The 20,243-nt window shown below is 39.7% G+C and overlaps 1 protein-coding gene and 1 non-coding gene across 3 annotated transcripts in view; both read left to right on the top strand.

The window, feature by feature from the left end:
* CDH13 (cadherin 13) overlaps window positions 1–20,243 on the top strand; it is a 985,836-nt gene that overhangs the window by 870,008 nt on the left and 95,585 nt on the right. The gene's annotated exons all lie outside the window — the stretch shown is intronic.
* On the top strand, window positions 3,340–3,458 carry LOC111737687. Its single transcript, XR_002779508.1, has one exon. It is a non-coding gene; the product is annotated as a 5S ribosomal RNA (ribosomal RNA).

The raw sequence follows: 20,243 nt of genomic DNA, 5'->3' as shown, positions 1-20,243 counted from the left end.
TTTGGACTATAACATTACAATACCTATAATAAAGATGGCATGGAACATGAAAGTTCCTGTCCTTCAGCTGGGAGATGAGAGGTAAATGGGTAAATGTTCCAGTTTTAACAAACGGGTGAATGGTACCAGCAGGAAGCTGGCAGGCTGAAACTGAGCCACTGGCAGATACATTAAGTTATCAAGTGGATACTGGGGTCTAGTTTCCAATTTCTAAAAGCCAGTGTCAAGTCTTCAAGAACTTCATGGCTCAGTAATCTTATTTTTCTTTGGACTATTAGCTTTTGTAATAAAAAAAAATTTTTTACTAATTAACTGCTTAATTCACCCTGTAATACTTTTTCTCTTTCACATTTAATTGCAAATTCAATGGTCTCTTCTCTATATAATAATTATAGAACACCATTTTCTATAGAAAAAGAACGAAAAAAATCTAGTCTTTCCCCTAGCAGCATTCATAGAAACTTGCTCTGTATTACTGAGAGTTTAGAAACATTTTTTTCACATTCACAACATGTTTCATTATTGAAAAACTCATGTAAATTTTGAAAATTGTCGTTAAATTTAAGAACATCTCTATCAAGCTTCTGTTGATAGATAAATGATAGATAGATAGATAGATAGATAGATAGATAGATAGATAGATAGATAGATATAGAGTGAGCTATTCAATTTCAAATATTCTTGTGTAAAGACTAATCTTTAAGTCAATGACACTCGTTAACCACGTCATCCACATCCTTGTTTTAAGGCATATTAAGAGTTTTCTATTGTCATTATTGATGTCTGTATGGCCGATCAAATCTCAAGAAATTTAAATCTTTACCAATGAGCTCATTATGATTCACTTCTCTTCATTAGTAAGTTTATCAAACAACTAAGGAACTATATAATTTCATGTGTTGAAAATTTTTCTTCTGAATGAATTATCTGATGCAGAATGATGTCAGGATAACATCTGTTTTTTTTCATTCCTTAACTTTATCACTTTTGCTTCGTATTCCATTAATTTTTTAATAACAATTTTATTGAGATATAATACACATAACATAAAATTCACCTTTTAAAATGTACACTTCATTGGCTTTTAGTATATCCACAGAGTTGTGAAATCCACACCACTGTCTAATTTCAGAACATTTTCATTACCCCAAAGGAACCCCCATGCCCATTAGCAGCCACTCCCCAACCTCTTTCCCCGCAGCTCCTAGCAACCATTAATCCTCTTTGTGTTCCAGTGAACTTGCTTATTCTGAAAATTTCATGCAAATGGAATGAAGAAAGATGTGGCCTTTTGTGACTTGTTTCCTTCACTTAGCATAATGTTTTCAGGTTTCCTCCTCATTGTAGCCTGTATCAGAACTTCAATACTTTTTATGGCCGAATAATGTTCCATTACATGCATATACCACGATTTGTTTATCCATTCATCCATTGATGGACATTTGGACTATTTCAACTTTTTGGCTATTGTGAATAATGCTGTTATGGACATTCATGTACAATTTGTTAAGTTTTTATATGAATTTTCTCTTAATTTCTCAGTAGTTAGAATGAAAAGGAAGTTAGCCACAATATTGCTCCAAATTTAGGAGTCTATAATCTCTCACTTGTTTTATTGAAACATTCCAAAATATCTTTCTAAATTGCAATTAATATGGTTCACTCAAGATGTATTGACTTCTTTTTAGTAAAAATAACGCCTGTGCAAAAAAGTACACAACTACGGAGTGATTTTATTCTCTGTAAGCCAAACACAAAACCCAAATCAAGAAATAGAACTTGATCAGCAGCTCAGAATCTTCCTAAAAATCCCTCCCACCCACCAGTGCACAGAAGTGTATTGCTTAATTTTACAAATTTGGGAGTTTCCTTATTTCTCTGTTGCTGATATCTAGCTTAATGCCACAGTGGTTAGAGAATATACTCTATATGATTTTAATACTTTGATATTTTTTGAGATTTGTTTTACAACTCAGCATGTGATAAATTTTGATAAGAGGTCCATGTGCACTCAAAAATAATATGAATTCAACAGTTGTTTAATATTCTTGTTCAAATCTATATATTTTGTAATCGTACTCTATCAGTTACGGAAAGAGTAGATATGGTATTGTTATAGGTATATCTATTTCTTTTGTTATATCAGTTCTTTCTTTGAATATTTGAAACTGTGCTATTAAGTACATACAAATTTAAAATCATTCCATTTTCCTGATGCAAGGAACCTTTATTATTACAAAACTTACCTCTTTATCTCTGAAAATGCTTTTTGTGTTCACACTTATCTCAGCTGGTATTAGAATAACTACTCCAGGTATCTTTTGGTTACTGTCATCATGTTATATTTCTTTCCATCCTTCTCTCAAGTTTTCTGTAATTTTGTATTACGAATGTGTCTCATAAGCAGCGTATGTTGGGGTTTTTTATTTTTTTAATCAATTCTGATAATCCTAGTCTTCTCACTTGGATTATTTTGTCCATTCAAATTTAAAGCAAGTATCATATGTTCGGGTTTAAATCTACCAATCCTGATATTTGTTTTCTATTTGTTATATCTTTCATATATTTTTCTCTCATTGCTTACCTCTTTCTGAATTAATCAAGTATTTTTGTCATTTTATATCCTTGTCTAATAACTTATTTGTTGTACTTCATTTTCATATTCTTATAGTAGTTTCTGAGCAATTGAAATATATATCTTTGACTTATAGAACCTAATATAAACTAGCATTTTTATGACTTCTCAGATACTGCAAGGACATTAGAACATTTGAACTCACTTTATCTCTATTGTCCTTCTTTTCATTTTAAAAATAGTGCAGGTGTATTGTTGATAAATTGTCCCACTTATTGTTTTTCTAAAAATTTTTTTTTGAATTCTATTTACACTGGATACAGAATCTCATTTGACAGGTATGTGCTTGCAGCACTTTAAAGATGCCATTTCATCGACTTCTGACATCTATTAATGTTTGCTGAAAGGTCAGCTGTCAGGATTACTTTCTTCTCCATTAAAATAGATGTGGCTCTTTTCTCTGGCTGATTTTAATAATATGTATTTGTCTTTGCTTTTCAACAGTTTTACTATGGTATGCTGAGATATGGTTTAATTTGTATTTAATCATATTTTTTCCTTAAGCATCTCGATTCGTAACATACCTTTTCAAATATTTCTTCTAACCCATTTTCTCTCCTTTTTAGACTCTTATATTTATATACAAATTTTCTATCCATTGACTTTTTTTCAGCTCACCAGTCCTCTCTTCTACTATATTTAGTCTACTATTATACCCATCTATTGATTTCTTAATACCGTATTATATTTTAAATATAATTTCAGTCTACGTCCATGCCACCCTGAACATGCCTGATCTCATTGGATCTCAGAAACTAAGCAGGGTCGGGCCTGGTTAGTACTTGGATGGGAGACCACCTAGGAATACCAGGTGCTGTAGGCGTTAAAAAAAAAATTAAAAATAAAAAAATAATAATAAATAAATAAATAAATATGATTTTAATTTATTTTATAGGTTAAAATTCTCTGCTAAAATTTTCCATTTTATCTATTTTTTAAATATCTTACTCAGACTTATTTTAAATGTGATGTCTGATAACTTTAGTATCTAGGCCACTTCTAAATCTATTTCTATTTGTATTATTTCTCTCTTGATTTTTGGTCATTTGCTATGGTCCCTTAGCATGCCGAGAAATTTTTAAACATAAACATAAATAGCAAATTAGAAAACATTTTAGAGATAATTTGGGGCTCTGGCCGAAGTTATATTCCTCCATTAAAAAAAAATTACTTTCGTTTTCTGTAAACCGATGAATAGAAAAAGATGACTTTAAATTAGTTTGGGATTGACTTGGTTCATAGCTGGGTTTCAGTCTTTTATAAGAACTCATCTCCTTATCCTGGTTCCCCTAACTTCTTGGGTGCAGACCTTCTGGAGTCCTCACTGAGAGTCTAATATGTTTATGTTTGCTGAAAGGTCAGCTGTCAGGATTATTTTCTTCTCCATTAAAATAGATGTGGCTCTTTTCTCTGGCTGATTTTAATAATATGTATTTGTCTTTGCTTTTCAACAGTTTTGCTTCGAAGACCCTAAATGTCAGTGGCTGTCTTCTGAGCCCCATGAAACTCCCGAAAGTTCTGCTCAGCTTCATGGTCTCTTAGCCAGTAGCTTCTGTTTAGATTCTGAGCCTCTTGTCCCTGTGCCCTTACAATTTAGAAAATGCCTTACGGGTAAAATTCCATAGAATATTGGCTTCACTTCCCTTTTCTGCAGAATCTCGGACCCTCAGGTTCTAGCTGCCTTGGTAGTTCTTTAGTGCTTTCAGATAGGTGGGGTTTTTGTGTTAAGTGCATATTCTTGAGTTATTCTAGATGTGAGGGATGGTCTAGGGTAAGCTTGCCCAAATTCCCATAAACGAAGAAAAAAAAATCTGGATTAATTTTTTTAATCTAGAGTATCAAGGAAAAGCAGTAGACATTGTGTGAATGGAATTCACTGTGTCAAAAAACCTCATAATATTTTCATTAAAAATATGCATTGAGGAAAAATATATAATTAAATGGTTTGACAATGTCTACCCACTCTTATACCATTGCTTAAAAATCAACTCACCTTAGTAAAAAGGTTAAGAAAATTTTTGTGTCTCCTCCTTGATATCGATGATCAAGTGACTCTTCCCCAAGATAACTGAATGACATAATTAGAGGCAAGCTTTGCTTTCTGATTCCCTCACTTTTGAGTTGACCTGAATATCTGGAGTTTTCTAACTCTTTTGGATCTTTGCATTGGTTTTTTGTAGTTTGGCAGTTCCAGGTATGAAGTTAAGAAATGTACCTTTGTGTGCCATCTTTTACCAAAAGTCTAATTGAAGTGAACATATTTATCCACTCCTGCAGGATGCCATGAAATACATTTGAGTGCTTTAAATTAAATTCTTCTACTTCCATAAGAGTTTATTTCCCTTAGGAGAGCCTTTTAAATTCAGATGTGCCAATTCTAAACACTGACCACATAATTACACATTCGCTTGTTCAATAGAGATTAATCCAGAAACCCAACCACATATTTCTTAGAAAATCGAACCCATTTCAATTATCTGACTCAAGTGACTTTTCTGGAGGGTGGAGCCCAAGACATTTTAACAACCAGATAAATCTTTAAAGATGATTAAATGTTATTCCAAATAGTCCAATCTTCCTTTTTCCATGAAGCTTTTTATAGCCATAATTGTGAAATATGTGTCTTTTTTCTGTGATGCTGTGAAATCACTTATCTGACAGTTTTCTATGTCGCTGAAGTTTTAGATTAAAACAAACATGCGCTATTGAGATCTTTATCCCATGCTTCGTGCAGTGATGGGGGAATGCCAATATGTGAAGAAATGAAATATTTGAAGAGAATAGAACAGTGTGATTTCAATGCACGGGTACCACCAATTTCCAGTTGTACAAACAGTAACATCGCTCATGACTACATCAGTTCCTGGTCCACCTGTGCCCAAGACACTACCTTGTCTAAGGATGCTAGGAGCCATCTATTGTAAATTGCATTCCCAACTTCTCATTATATAATAGAAGAGGGGTTAGCTGCAAAACAGCCAACACCCACATTTCCCATTTATCTTTACTTCGAAGGGGTGAGTTCATTGCTTTCTTCTACTGCACCAGGGTCATAGAAAAACATGATATCATCAATTAAATCTCCTAGTGTTCAAATTTTAGAGGTACTTGAAACAGCAGGTCTATAGCTGCATTTCCTGACTAAAAGAGAGTGAAGGGAAACATTTGTACAAATATAAGCAGTGCTCTATAAATAGAAGCCATCATCCAAATGGGATTCTTCCAGCTAAGGAAATGGGTAGTGGGTGCATTCCCAGATTTAACAGTTTCATGAACAGCAGGATGAGAAATTTTGCTTAGTTGAAAATGCCTGTGCCAATTATAAACTGTGTGTGTGATGTCAAAACAGCTGGGTTATTTTAAGTGAAAAAAATGTAACCTGTGACTGGTTCTTCAAATCTCTTGTAGAGGTAGACCGGACAGCCAGATGATTTATTGCATTAATCACTCTTTCCTAATTATATTCATGGTGTGTTGATCCCCATCGTTCCTGTGTGAACCTCTATGTAAAATCTGTGCCTCTGATAACCCTCTGCTTATGCTTAGAGGGTCAGCAGCAACTCAATGGCAATAAAAGCAATCTTTTAGTACAGTTGGCAGTCTCACCACTGAGCCACTCCAGAGCACAGTGGCCTCTGAAGACTTCATCCATCTGCTTCTATTCGAAGACAATATCCTCACACTAAGAGCGACAACCACAAAGCTATAAAACATCTATTTTTCTAACTCTAAGAATGTAACCTTACTATACTTCCATAATGCAGCTTGCAAAATGAGAACTTGAGTTCAAAAATAGAAAGCCAAAAGCAATAAAAATGGAGCATATTGGAAAATAAAATGTCCAAGCCCACACTGCACCTGGAAACCATTTTGTACTGAGCAATGTTAGAAATAAGATCACTGAGTCTTATGTGCGATGGTCTTAAACACTCTTCACCTGATCACAGCCGACCTTCACCTCAGGCCACATGAAGCTCTACTTATTCCCTAATATGCCAAGCTTTAGATGCCTTGACGCCATGGTACATTCCTTTCCCTTCTCCCTGGAATGCCTTTCTCTTCTTTTGTACCTGGAAAACACCAATTTATCCTTCAATGTGCAATTTACAAATCCTTCACTAGGTTGTTGCTTTTTTCTCCTTGTTCCTATACACACTAGGCATCCCCTAGCATAGTATTATCACACTGCCTGTTAATCATGTACTCATACTATATCTCCCCAATGCCATTTGAATGCTTGATATTTAGGGACGTGTCCTTTTCATCACTGCTTCTAGGGCCAAGTAAAGGAGTGACTATCAAATGTTTAATCAGAGATGAATTTATTATTCATTCATCAAATACTACAGCCTGTTGTGTCTCAGCTTCTATATTATTCTATTTCATATTATATACAGTGTTAACATGTATACCATTATATGTTGTTATGTAATATTCCATTATATATTCTGTTGCAATATGTACACATCCTAATATGTACATATTTTATTCTAATATACAACATGTAATATTCACCTTCTAGTGTGCCATATAATTAAGTTATTTATTCATTTATTGTCCTCTCCACAAATTAGAATATTAGCTCCACGAGAAAAGAAACTCTATCTCTTTCATTCCTTACTCTGGTCCAAGCACCCAGCCTGACATGTAATATATGACCAAATAATGAGTGAATGAGTGAATAAATTGCAAAGGAAATGTTTGACAGTAAGCAACAGAAGCTATTGAAACTTTAAAGAGTCATGTTGTTGAAAGAGACTTGAGAAAGAATCTCATCTAACCCACTGGTTCTAGAGATGAGAGACACCACCCGAGGCAAATAGCAGATCCAAGGCCAGTCTCATTGTGACACAAAATGCTGCTGCCAGTGAAAAATCAATGTAACACAGAAGTCACAGGTGATCACGAGGTATATTATTTCACTGTGGTGCACCAACAGCCAAGAAGGTTGGAGTTAAATTCCTTTCCAGGACTAAATAAATGAATCTGTATAAACTGTACAGAGCCCTAAATCTACTTCCCCACCAGCCAAGTTAAAAAAGAAAAGAAAAGGAAGAAAACTCAGTGTTAATACTACCTAAAGGATTCATTAGAGCGGAGACAGGCTCAACTTATTCTAGGACCTTAAAAACAGGAAAGAAAGAAAATATTCCACAGCTTCAGAATTCCGTATGGATTTATTCTTCTAAATGAGATTAATCAAAACAATCTAGAATTGATTTTCATATATCCATTGGTTTCCAAACTGAAATCTATTTTGGTTACAGACTGAATATCTTTTCCCAAGTTGGCAGCATTTTACTTCACTGTTGACCCACCCATATCTGAGAAGACAGGAATTTATGAGAAGTATCTTCTTCAGCCTGTCTTACCTGAATGTACCTATATTTGTATATTGCACATCATAACACTATACGGTTGCTTTCCGAAGTTCACTCATTTATTCATTCATTCACTGGCCCAGCCATCAGACAAGAATTCCATGCTTCCTCTTTGCCAGGCACTGTGCTAGGTTGGGATATAGTGTGGTGAGCGTGAGAAGCATGGCCCCTGACCTCATGAAGTTATAGTCTAAACTGGAGACCACCAACCAACAAATAGCCAGAGATGTCTCCTAGTAACAAGATGGAATGGGGTGAATACCACAGGTGGGGACAATGCGGCACCTACTGTGGAGTTCAGGGAGGTCTCCTCTGATAAGATGACATTTACAATGACTGTTAGTGTCCTAGGGCTGCTGTAACAAAGTACCACACACTGTGTGACTTGAACATGCATTTATTCTCTCACAGTTCTGGAGGCCAAAAGCCTACAATCAAAATGTCTGCAGGAGAATCTCTTCATGCCTGTCTCTTAGCTTCTGGTGGTTTGCTAGAAATCTGTGGCATTTGTAGGCTTGTAGATGCATCACCTGATCTCTGCCCTTGTCTTCACATGAAGTTCTCCCTGTGTGTATGTCTGTGTCTAAATTTCCCCTTTTCATAAAGACACTAGTCATATCAGATTAGAGCCTATTCAAATACCTTATTTTAATATCTTTAAAATAATATCTTTACCTTTACCTTTACCTCTAATATCTTTACCTCTGTAAAGACTCTATTTCCAGGTAAGGTCACATTCTGAGATACTGTCAGTTAGGATTCCAACATATCTTTTTGAGAAGACACAATTCAACCCATAACAGTAAGAATTTGGAGGATTCAGAGGGTCCATGTGAGGACCCCCAAGGATGGGAGAGCATGTCTTGCTTGAGAAAATGAGAGCCATCAGTGTGGCTGGGGTAGCATGAGACAGGATGAGGGATGGCAAAGGCCAGATCGTGCAGACAAGGCAAGGAGGCTGGATTTACTCAAAGGACAGTTGGAAGACATTGGCGGACACTACAAAGGAGAGAGCAGGGGTTCCCAACCCCCGGGTCATGGGCTGGTACCAGTCCATGACCTGTTAGAAATGGAGCCTACAGCAGGAGGTGAGCAGCAGGTGAGCAAGCGAAGCTTCATCTGTATTTGCAGCCGCTCCCCAGTGCTAGCATCACTGCCTCAGCTCCACTTCAGATGATCAGGCATTAGATTCTCATAGGAGCACTGGTCCCTGGTGCCAAAAGTTTGGGGACCACTGGGGTAGAGAGTGACCTTCCAAGACTTAGCACCTCTATGCTGCTCCAGAATATTGTTGTTCAATACGGGTGAATCACTGGTCAGATTGCTGGGGATGATGGCACCAGTAACGTGTGACCCTACCACCTGTATCCTTCACAGAACTGGGAATAATATCAACAGCAGGAAATCAACATTAGCAGACATTTGCATAGTCATTTTTAAGCTTATGATGACCTTCCACATTGCACATAATGTCACCTAATACCACAACAATCCAGTGAAGAGCGCCTGGTTGTCATCCCCATGCAGATGAGAAAGCTGAGGTTTAGCAGGCTGATTCCTTCTCCGAAGTCACAGGGAACTAGAGTTTGAGATTCTGAACTGTGCATCTCCTTTTTCCTTGCAAATTCAAAGAGATGTCTTTCTTTAAATGTAGGAACTGCCCCCAAGAACAACAGCAAATGCATAATGAGTTCTTATCAAAGACAAGACTGGTCATTCTATCAAAAGTTCTGTTTGTTCAATACTCCTGGACCTGCTCTTTTGTCCTCTTTGTCATTAAATAAATATCCAGAAGCCAGTGCAAACATCTGAAAGCACTGGCTTTGTGCCAGGCAGGGTCTAAGGGCTTTACATACGGTCCGTCCTTCACTTCTCCCGCCAACCCCGAGATAGGTGCTCTTATTGCCTTCCCCATTTCATGGGCGTGGAGACCGAGGCTCAGAGAGCTGAAGAACTTGCCAAGAGTTCTAGATCTCATGCTTTTAACCCTGCACTAAGCTACTTCCGCACCAAGAAAGGCTTAACAACTTACCAGCTCAGTGCCAGTAGACCCAATTCTTAGAGCATTTCTGCCTGATGCAGTCAGAATCAGCTGTTATATTCCTATTCCATGGTCCTGCCCTGTGGGTCAGCTCTCTGGGACTCCCTGCCGGGGCTCACAGAACAGGTATTTAGTTTTTCTTATTATACTTGTGCACCAGGAGCTTGCTGAAGAGCTGGGTTTATAACCTCTAGTCTCAGCTCTTCTTGAACTTTCTGAACTTCAACTACTGCCTTCCACTTCCCTGTTGCTTCACCTGCCTCTCTGTTCAGATCTGGACAATATTTTGTGCAAGGCCTGGATATAACTGCAGCAATCAAAAAAATTTTCTGTCGAGCTCACCAGGACAAGTCTAAGCTATTCTTTCCCTCCACGATTTCTTCAATTTGAAAAAAGGGGAGTAGTCTTTTAATAGCCAATGGATTTGATTAGCAGGTTTATATCTTCTTCCCAGCACACAATGGGCCCAGTGGGTAAATCTAATAATCATTTCTTACAAGCAAAGACTGAAAAACATTTTCATCCATAAAACCAACTTTTTTAAGCTAACAGTTATTAAGTGCTTATCTGTGTGAGGCACTGTTCAAAATGCGTTAGGCATCTTAACTCATTTAATTCTCAGCAGCCCTATTACATAAGTAATCTTATTATTTCCATTTCACAGATGAGGAAACTAAGACACAGGGAAGTTAAAAAACATGCCCGAAGTTACAGGGTGGTGAGGCAGAGATGCCGACTCAGGGCATCTGGTTCCAGAGCCCAGCTCCCAACTGCTACACTGTACTCACCTTCTGAGTTTCTTCACATTGTCCTGACGCTATGGCAGCGGTCCCCAACCTTTTTGGCACCAAGGACCGGTGCTCCTAATGCCTGACGGTCTGAAGTGGAGGTGGGGAGGCGATGCAAACGCCGGGCAGTGGCTGCAAATACACATGAAGCTTTGCTCAGTCACCTGCCGCTCACCTCCTGCTGTGTGGTTCAGATTTTTAACAGGCCACGGACTGGTACTGGTCTGTGGCTCGGGGTTCAGGGCCCCCTGCTCTATGGGGTCTAGAAATGAAAGAAGCCAGGCCCCTGACAAGCTAACCTTTTGTTAAGAGACCTGACGACCAAGTCAAATAACCGATGTTGAACACAGCAACATTCTTGAAAACACATTGATAGTTCTACTTTATAGACATTTGCTTGCATATCTAATTCGAAATCGACCTGCATGGCTGTCAATAGCTTATAATGGTACACCAATTATTAGATCTCCATTGAAATCCAGGTTTTACTCACTGGAGAATTCAGGGAAAGACCTATAAAGCGAGAAAAACTTTGGTTCATTAACTAGGGTCATTTTTATACTAGTCTGCTATCTCTGATAACAATTTTTAAATCTTTTAAATTTATGACTGTCATTACCACCGTTCCATAATCATTAGTGAGATAATGTGCTTCTTCAAGTTCACCAGTCTTTGTGCATTTGATGTACTTGTTCTGAGTTAGCAGGGTTGAAAGTGGCCTCAGCTCTTTCATTCATGCACTTAGCGCATGCTCATCCAACACAGGCAGTGAGCTGAAGGCTGGAGATTTAAGTAAGATGAGCAAGTCCTTGTTTTCTTGAGACTTAGCAAGGAGGACAGATATTAAAGTATTGCCAGAGGGATGTATCCCACAGATAAATTCAGAACTTCAGCAACATGACCTAAGGAAAACAGACCTAGTCTGGGGTATAGAAAGGTGAGATCATTAAGTAATTTCTCATCCTTTAAGTCTTGGCTTTGCTACATGACATGAGGAGAGGCAGTGCTAGGACAGCTCATTCTGGGCAGAGCACACAGCATGTGCATGTGCCCTGAGTCACATGAGAGGTGTTTGAGGGCCTGAGAGGAGGAGCTGGGGCTAGCCCGTACGCCACAAACACAAGGATGAGTGGGCGAGGTGGCCCACCCTCTGTGAGTCTGTTCCTTCAGTGACAGGCTTCAGGAAGCTGTGCAGTTCCCTGAAGCTCCCCCTAATATTCCAGTCAGAATTAACTGTCTCTCTACGATCTGTGCTTCTTCAGCGTTTTGTTCCTGCCTCAATCAAAGTCTTCTTCCCAGCACACAATGGATCAGCATTCTAGGGAGGCATCCATTTCTGCCTCCTCTAGACTGGAGCTCCCTGAGGGCAGACACAGCTTCATTTGTCACAATCTCCCCCTTCAATCACAGAGTGGTGTACACAGAGGGAACACAAAGAATATTTGCTGCATTAAATCAAATCTAACAGCACTCTTTCCCGGCAGCTCTGCAAATAGGAACAGATGCCTTTGCTAATCGCCCCTGGATGCATGGTTTAACACAGGTTCAATTCAGCACTGTGAATCTATATATCACAGCCAGAACTGGTTAGCTGTCTGGTTTACAACAGCCAAGCACTGGCCTCCCACATGATGGGCACTGGGCCCTGTCGCTCAGAGGAAAGTCTCAACAAACCCCAGAGAACTGAATTGACCGCTTGTACCAGCCTTGTATAATGTTGGTTAAAATATCTTTTTTCCCTTTGGGCTCTGGGAAATTGAAAACACAAATCAGTTAGAGTAAAGATGAGACTAGAGGCTCAGTCTTCCTCAAGAAAATCTGCTCGTAGTTTCTCCAGAGATAAAGAACTTCTGCTTTCACTCATTTTGTTGTTCAAGGCAGAAACCCATTTCGAACTAGCATGAGCAAATCCTGGAATGCAGAGGTACTCATCAGAGGGCATTACACTGGTACTCGTCAATGGGGAATGCCTTGGTACTCATCACTGGGCATTGCATTGGGACTTGTCACTGGTCATTGTGTTGGTACTTGTCACTGTCCATTGAGTTTGTACTCATCACTGGTCATTGGGTTTGTAGTCGTCTGGACAATACATTAGTACTCATCACTGAGAAGCCTAAGGGCTTTCTGACTTTGGATTTGGCTGCCTCCAGGATTCTGACAGCTTTATCGGAATGCTGTCTATATACCACTCCCTCTGCTTGGCTCTGCTTGGCTCTCGGTGTTGGCTTTATTCTCTGGTAGGATCTCTCCTCGTGGCAGGAAAGATGGCCTCTGGTATCCCTAAGCTCATGTCCCCATGGCTTTTGTGCAGAGGAAGACATACCTTCCCCGTTTGCCCAGATCCAAATACTAATCTTATAAAAAGACCTTGATTGACTTTACTGGGTCACAAGTCCACCTCAGACCAGACACTGAGCACCAGGGAATGATGAAATGATTGGTCCACACCTGATCTGAGGAAGAAAAATTGAGGCCTGTGTTGACCGCACCAGTGGGACCCCACAGGATAGGGTGAGATGCTTCCCAAAGAAGGGGATGCCCACTGATTGAAGCTACATTTTCACCTATTCCAGAACGTTTTGAAAGCAAATCAGTACCTTAGCCTGGTCATCATAAGCAGAGGTGCAAGGGGGCACCTTGCACCAGCCTTGCAAAAGTTAATTAAGCACATCTCTTCCCAGTTCTGTGTGTGGTGACATCACGTTGGTAGCTTGAAATCAGCCATGATGTGGGTATTTACAGCACAGAAGTTGGCACAAGCTACAAATCAGGGCTTTTTTTCCCTCCTTAAGATTCAGTTGTTAAACATTTACCAGAGCATCACTGTGTGTAAATTATCATTTTCCCTATTTCTCACCTAAATAAAATGTGTGTGTGCATGTTGTGTACTTTAAGCCAAAATAGATGAGCCCCGGCATTCTCTTCAAAGATCCATCATCTCAGGAGCCGCTTAATTCCTCTAGACGGCTTCGCTGGCTTCTGTGTTCCAAAGCCCCAATGCGTGTGTTTTTAAGGGTGGCCCTTTCACACTCTGTACTGTGGGAGAGACATTATTTATATTTTGCAGATTCATTCTCTTCATCGCCCTCCTACATGCCAGTGACCGTGACTGACAGGGTTCCGTGTTGAGAGCGAGGCCTGTTACCGGGCTTCTCTGTGACACGACTGTCTGCTTCCTCTGCTGGTCCTGGGATTTGTTACTTACCTCTCGGACCTGTACAAAATAAGTTATCTTCTCTTTGCAATTCCCACTTTTGCTCTGTGAAAGCGGTAGGTGTCATCCACTTGTTGTTAAGCTGGAGCACAGCCAGCCCATCTTCTCCAAGGGAGTGGGGAGGGTCAGTTGCCATTAGCTCGGGAAGAGTCCCGTCTGTTTCTTCCTTGCACTGCAGGAGGAGAAGTCTGGAGCTTTCTCCAGGAGGCACGTCAGCCCAAGGGCTTGTAAATCTGAAAAGTCAAGGTCAGCCTGCCCTTGCGCATGAGCTGCGGGGTAGCAGGAGACAAACACGAGTGATGATGACATGGCTGAAAATGGCAGAAAATGAAGCTCCAAGTCAGGTTAATGGAGGGCCTTTCCTTTGGAGCAATTCTGCCACAGGTATCATGTAAGGAAACAGGTTTGCTTCTTATTCCTGGGCTTTTTTTTTTATTTCTTTAGCTGACTTTGCCACACAGCATGTGGCTGTTTCATATTCTTCATTCTGTGACCATGTTGAGGCCAGACTCGATGCCAGAGGCCTGTGGATGCAGGGGAACCATCAGCCATCTGGATGTGTTAAAACACGGAGTGTCATGGGGACTTTCTGTGAATAATGTGATGGTGATTGTGTTGCCAGGATATTGCACAGGAGAGAAAACTACATGAGGAATCTGGAAGTGCTTAGGATATAGCTGACGCTCAGGTGGTCCATGGGCATTAGTGAAGCACCTACTATGAGCCAGGCACTGTGATGGGGGCATTTAAAGATGAGTGAATCAACAGATGATATTTAAGTGCGAGTCACATACATATGGCTTTTTTGCCCAGGTATGAGTGGGGTCTTCTTCTTTTACTATGTAACTCTAAACAGCCCCTTTTGCTACTCGCTTGGTGGCTGATTTCAACCTTCTGTGCTCTCTTCAAAGCTCTCTTTTGTCCATCTCTCTTTCTCAGCAGATGACCTTGCCCCCTATTTCCAATTCAAAATAGATCCCACTGGAGGAGGCAGCAGAGCCTTGCTCAAGAGTGGATGCTAGATCCGGACACTATCAAAAACCTTGACAAGATTCCTATTCACTGATGCAGTAAACTCACTTTGAGCAATGCAGCCTAAGAAACTAGACATAGATCAACACAGATATATAAAATAGAATTCCCAGGAGGCATCTGACCTGAATAGTTCTAATTCTGAGCATTGGTTAACAAGAGATGTTAATTGCAAAACTTTCTGGGGTCTTATATCTTCCTTCATCTGACCAATACTCACATCATCATCCTGCCTGGGAGGAATTTGAACAGTTTATTTGTGGCCTTTGTCCCATCTCTGTTCTATCCCCACTGATGAGTCACATCCCAGCCTCCTTATCCCTGTGACTTTTTGAGGTATTAACCACATTCCCACAAACCTAGCGAGAATGTCTTACATCTTTGGGCAAAAGCTGAGCTAAGACATTAGCTAATTGCCCTCAATTCTAAGACTAAACACAACCTCTTTATGAGCTCTGTTTTTTTGTTTGTTTGGTTGGTTGGTTGGTTGGTTTTGGTTTTTTGGGGGTTTTTTTGTTTTGTTTTGTTTTTTGCAAGCTTATAAGGCTGAAATGTGTCATCTATTTGGTATTTCATTAGGAGTCAAATAAAATCTATTTGAGGCAGCCTGGGGTTTTCCTCTCAGGGTCTGTGTTATCCATAGCCAGCTGGCACTACTGGTTCATTTATACTTTTTACCACCTGAAAACTGGAGTGTTGATTTGTGAAATAAAATTGAAATTGCTTACTCTGCCTTAAAGCTTTCTGTGGGCTCAATACCTATTTTTGAAGAAATTTTAATAATGCTCTAGGTTTTGAAGTCAGTAGGAAACTTACAATCAGAATAGTTGTATTTTCCCCAAAATCAAGCATAGGGCTCACCTGTAATAAGAAAATACCATTCGTTGAATGAGTAAATTTTTATGGTACCTCGTAATTGCTGGTCTATAAAAGTTCTCCTCCTTATGTTTCTACTAATGAGTAAAAATGATTTTTTTGTATTCGTAACACGCTAGACTCATCTTCAATGTAAATATTAACCCATAATTACCCTTGTACAAGACGGACCAAGTTCAAGGCAGTAATAACAAAGCCAGTTTACCATATGTTTCGTACCTGCACAATTTACCTAGATAGAGATTGCCCAAAGAAGTTTTGTCAGCAGTCTGAAAACTTTCTCATAAGATTTGTAAAATATATTTTATGGTCAAGATGTTACAGCACCCTCCCAGGACTAATTCATATCTGGCCAAGAAAAATTGCATTTTCCCATTTACATTCCAAAGTCTGAACTTTTATTTTATAAATGAATTTTCCCTCCAATTCAGAAACCACTGGCTGCATTACAAATTTTAATGCTACTATTATAGGACCATAATTTTAAAAACCCAGGGTTCTCCAAGGGCTCCAGCAGCATGCCATCCCTCCACTTTATTAAAATGAATGAACAGATGTACAATTTATTTCTGCCGAGCTATCATCTAAATTCATAAGCTATTTCTCATGTGTCTGAAATCCACGTTGGTTTCCCATTTTCTTTGGCTTAGAAAAAAAATTACACTCCCTCATTTATCACTCTGGGGACATAAACGAGAAGTCTACTCTCCACTTCATTCACTTTAGACTAATATCCTCGACACAATTTAAATCCCATCTCTTCAAGGCTATTCAGCGGGAGCAAGGCAATGGAACAACCCAACGTCCAATTGGAAAACTCTTTGGCCATCTTCATGGAAGACTGACAAGCTGACTCACATGAGCTGACACCTTAGATGCAGGGGGGTGGGCCTTGCAACAAGCCTTGAATCTGCCGAGATAGACAAGACAGTCTAGGACCATCAAAGTTAAAAATCATTGTCAGTTACCAAAATGTATTTTAGCTTCCATCTTCTATAGAATCCTCAGATCCTGCTCACTTCCATGTGCTACCTGTTATCTGACTGGCAATGGGAGGCAATTAACAGATTCTTCTTGTGTTAATGGACATTTAGCCAAGCTCTGAAGACCCATGTGTTGATCTCAGATCTGCTTTAAATCCCTACACTGCCATTTCCCTGGCTGGGTGAGCTTAGACATATTACTTAACTTCTCTGAGAGCTGGTTTATTTATTAGTAAAATCAAGATAAATGTACTTACCTTGTAATAAGGATTAAATGAAGTAGAGCATCTCAACGTCAAGCCAATAATATATGGCGAGCATATGCCTGGCATGTGGCTCCATAAAGAAGCCATTGTGATGGTTATAGCCACCCAGAGACTCATCCCTACCCTGAAATAGTTGGACTGAGATTCTAGAGCACTCCACTTCCTCAGTCTTGGCATTTGTTGGCATGGTTCAAGGGAAAACTAAGGAAGACATTTTGTAGCCAGAAAATGCAATCGGTAAGTGTAAGTTGGAAGGATACAGAATAAAGCTTTCAGCTTATCTGACAGAACTCTTCTCCTTGAAGATTCCGTCTCTGAGATTCTGACATATCTGAGCAGTAACACTTGCTAGGTTGGCATGGAAATCTGCCCTGCATCTGGAAAATGTATCTTGGGTTTAGGGCCTTAAAAGATTTTGAGGGGTTTTTTTTTCCCTTTTCCCTGGCCCTGTTGCTTAGAGAAAAGCATCATGTTAACTTCATTTGCATGAGCTCTATGACCATTCTGTAATTTTAAACACGGCTTATCTTTTTCTCATGTGACATTTTGGTAGGGGAAGGTAGGCTCTCCTAGTGTCTGGAAGACTGGTATAAAAATGATGGACTTCTTTCATTTAGCAGAAATGTAGCTTCATATGGACAGTGTCAACAGGGCAAGTTCCCCAAAGAGCAGTAACACTTTGAGAGGGAAGGAAAGAGGAAAGTCACGTCAAGATGGGCCGGCAAGATGGCTCCTCAGGAGCCATTTGAGTGCTGTTTGTCAGCATTTGCACAATAAAATATTGTTGAGGGGAACCAGCCATGGTGACCCCGAACAGCTCCTGGCAGAGTTCTATTTGTGTACTTTGTCGACAGCCCCTGATTAAAACAGCTGTGTCGCCATCGATGAGTTTGTAGGCTGTTGTGGGATACGGAGCCCCAGGCAAGTCCATCATCTCCGCTTGACCAAACCATGTGTCAAGGTCATGGATCTGAGACCTCTGAAAAAGATTTAAAAGTATCACTCACCAGCTGGGCAAAGTAATATGGTAAGCTGTTCATACGACAAGGCTGCTTTGGGGCTTTGAATGTCCAGCAAATGCGGCAGCAAATGCTGCTGTCAGGAATGTGACAATTTGAATGTACAGGATTCTTAAAAATGGTGAACCCAATTATTTTGACCCAGAGAGTCTCAGAGGATAGGTTATAAGGAGGAGACAAGGAAGGGGAAGGGCTTAAATGCCTGGTTCCCAGCTGTCTCTCTGTGCACACTGTTGATCGGACTAGAAGGACTGCTTTTATTACCTCACAATCCCAGTTCCGTATCTAAGTTCTTTTATTCACAAGGCAGGGCGGGGTGCTATGTGGATATATATGGTCTGGGTATCAAATGACTCTTAGCTTCAGTCCTATCTCCATCATTCCCCAGCTCTTGGATATGACATGAGTTTCTTAATTCTTCCGACCTCAGTCTTCTTACCTGTAAAATGGGGATGTTGGTGACAGTGGTCACTGTGCACAGTCCTTTCTGTGCATTATTGCGTTTAATTCTCATGATCTCTTCATGAGATAGGTTCTCCTAGTCTCTCCAGGTCGCAGATCAGGAAGCTGAGGGTTAGGGAAGTTATGTCATGTGTTCAGGTTATAGCTGGTTTATCATGGACAAATTAGAAATTATCCTCAAGGTCAGTCATGGATGGTGACATTTTGTCACCCTCGAACCAACGTGACTGAGACTAATTAAGAGATATTCCATCACTCAGGTGAATAAAGGCTCCACCAGAGTTAACTTCATTGCCTCGGAACCCCAGAATTGTCCCATTGTGTATGTTGGTTCAGAGTGTTGAAAACTATTTTCTAATTGAATCGTATTTTTACTCTTGAGTTTTGAAAGTTTGGGTTCTCTCTTCTGTTCCATGGCTCTATATGTCTCTCCAACAACAGCACACTGTCTTGATTACTGTAGCTATATAGTGAGGCTTAACATCAAGACAGTGATTCCTCTGTCTTTATTCTTCTTTTGTTGAAGTACTTTAGAGAGCAACTTAATTTCGAGTACACTTTGAATTCAAGGGCATTTTATTCCCTCCCAAACTATTTTTTTCTGATTAAAACATAATTCCTTTCCATTGGGAAAAAAATTAAAATTTCATGCAAGGATATAAGACAAAAAGTTGTCGGCTCTCTCCACTCACCTGTCTTTTCCCTTTCCGTCTAGGAAGTCCTGCTTTTTATTCACAAAGATGGGATCACATTATCTATACTATGTTGCAGTCTTATCAGGATTTATATCTTTGTCTTCATCTGTATAATGGGAGAAATAATGCTCCTTATTTCCTCAAGTTAAGTAATATGGTGAGAATCACAAGGTGTAATGCATGCAGAGAGTTTCACTCAATGCGGGAAGTGATAGTTACTCGGTAAACATAGGCCATTGCTGTTGTTTTTATTTTTACCCCTTTTGCTTTTGTTACCTGCTTTGGGTGATCTTGATCTTTCTTATTGGTAGCAAATGTCAATGAAACCCACCATAAGGTTTAGTAATTCAAGACAATTCGCAGAAGCCTTCGGGAGGGCGGGTTCCTCCATCTCCCAGGCCAAGGTTCCTTCCATCTGGAATGCATGACACATGGGTTTGCATCATCCAGTACAGGAGATTTCCCTTCTGATCAGTCATGCCAAACAATTAACTACCTCCCTCATTTTAATGGCTCTGTATTGTGTTCTGTTTCGTAGGTGGTCCACAGCGTGACCAACTCCCTGTCAATGGAGATGTTGGTGGTTCCTGGTTTTCCCTTTTATAAATATCGCAGCAATAATAATGCCTGAATATATATCTTCATGCACATGTACGAAGTGTTTTGTAGGATAAACTCTCACAAGTGAAATGCATGGTTCAAAAGGTGTGAGCATTTTAAATTGCAGTCTATGGCCCTTTTCCTAGTGTGATCAAAGTAATTTTCAATTGCCTTTATCCTCTTCATCCCCTGAGCTACACTGGCTCCTGCACCTGCACAGACTCCTCGCCAACACTGGAGGAAAGCCC

This window comes from Pteropus vampyrus, unplaced genomic scaffold, assembly GCF_000151845.1.
Source record: "Pteropus vampyrus isolate Shadow unplaced genomic scaffold, Pvam_2.0 Scaffold29, whole genome shotgun sequence".
Classification (NCBI taxonomy): domain Eukaryota; kingdom Metazoa; phylum Chordata; class Mammalia; order Chiroptera; family Pteropodidae; genus Pteropus; species Pteropus vampyrus.
Note: the sequence above shows the minus strand (reverse complement) of the source record. Positions and strands in the feature narration are given on the sequence as shown.